Source organism: Anarrhichthys ocellatus, unplaced genomic scaffold (assembly GCF_004355925.1).
Source record: "Anarrhichthys ocellatus isolate YVR2014 unplaced genomic scaffold, GSC_Weel_1.0 scaffold8615, whole genome shotgun sequence".
NCBI lineage: Eukaryota > Metazoa > Chordata > Actinopteri > Perciformes > Anarhichadidae > Anarrhichthys > Anarrhichthys ocellatus.
The window spans coordinates 1-1,670 of NW_022288589.1; the positions used below are offsets into that span (position 1 = coordinate 1).

Genomic DNA, 1,670 nt, shown 5'->3' on the forward strand with positions numbered 1-1,670 from the left:
TCTCTCTCTCTCACACACACTGTAAGAGGCGTTCAGTGTGTGCAGTAATCTAATTTAAAGTCCTTTCACACTGAACGTGTGTGTGTGTATGTGTGTGTGTGTGTGTTAACAGCGACATGCAGCTGATTAGCCAGAGGTGCTAATTAGCGAGGAGGAGCTAACGTCGCTAACACGGCTTCACATCTGGTCCACAGCTGGAGGAGGAAAGTCGTCTCAGAGGAGCAATAAGAGAAACGATCACAAGGAGTTCAGGAGAGACTCTCAGGGGACCGTGGCAACAAGGGAATGGTCACGTGACTATCAGGAGGCTTCTGATTGGTTGTTGGTGTGATCACGTGGTCTCAGGTCCAGACTCACCTTTGAGCAGCAGAGGAGTGAAGGGGATCAGTGGAGGTCTCAGGCTGGTGATCAGGTCTCTGTAGGACTTATGGTTCCTGGACGGGTCCTGCAGGATTAGAAGTACTCAGGTCCTTTACTGCAGTACAAGTACTAATACTGTGAAAATACTCCTCAGTAGTTAAAGTAAAAGTATGCTAGCATTATCAGTAGTTAAAGTAATGATAACCTTCATCTTTATGAACCAGATCAGATCATAAATAAAACATATTTTACTCACCGCGACGCCCTCAAACTGCTGAAACTGCTTCCTGAACTTCCCCGGGAGACCCTGAACACAACACACACACACACACACACACAATAAATGAAATAATGAATTCACATCAACTACAGGAAGTGATCAGCGTATGAACCTGAGACCATGTGATGTAAACAATGTCATACGGTGTGTGTGGAACTGAAGACCTCACTGATGCAGCAATAGGCATCGAGGTACCATTAGCTTACAGTTAGCTTCTCTGTTCTATTAGCTTAGATTTAGCTTCTAGGTTCTTCTGTGTACGTTCTGATCACATCACACCATGGTGGATAAACACAGCAGGTGTGTGTGCTGTCTCCAGGTGAAGTTGAGCAGCGTCAGGTGAGTCGTACCTCCCAGGTGAGTCGCAGTCTGCTGACAGCAGGGTTGTCTAGACCCAGAACCACAGCGAGGAAAGACAGCAAGTCCTGCTGCTGCTTACAGCTGTAACACACACACAGAACACACCTGTTAGGACAGGTAATACACAATACAACCAGATGATGTGATGTGATGTGATGTGAATGAGTCATACGATGGGTTCTCGGTCACTATCGGGACTCACAGTGCTGCGATCTTGATGAACTTGCGGAGCAGTTGGACCCTCTTCGGCAGCGATTGGCACTGCAGGATCTCCGTGGCGACCCAGTGCTGCACCTCGCTGCAGCGCTGCAATACCAGCTCCAGGTTTAGAGGGCGCCAGCGGGACTGCTCCCCGTGAAACACATAACACACGAACTCCACCTGCAGGAGACACCAACGAAGAAGAAGACAAAGAGCTGTTCACTGTGACTGTTGGTTTTTTGAGCCGTGGCTGTGTGGAAGTTCCGTTAACAGTACATTCTGAAATAGTGGCCTTTATTTACAAATAACATCCAACTAACATTAAGCTATGAAGTATTCCAGAAGAAGAGAACTTTTGTAACTAGCCTAGGTTTGGCTTTCTGTACTGAGTCACAGAGAACTTTAAGGAGTCACAGAGAACCTTAAGGAGTCACAGAGTAATATACATAGTTACAGAACAACCAGTTTC

General features: G+C 46.8%; 1 long non-coding RNA gene across 1 annotated transcript; it reads right to left on the minus strand.

The window, feature by feature from the left end:
- Nucleotides 1–85: 85 nt before the first annotated feature.
- Nucleotides 86–1,255, minus strand: LOC116380743 (uncharacterized). The gene is made up of 4 exons (XR_004212602.1): nucleotides 1,203–1,255; nucleotides 991–1,081; nucleotides 617–667; nucleotides 86–445 (listed from the first exon to the last, which is right to left on the minus strand). It is a non-coding gene; the product is annotated as an uncharacterized LOC116380743 (long non-coding RNA).
- Between the last annotated feature and the right edge of the window lie 415 nt (nucleotides 1,256–1,670).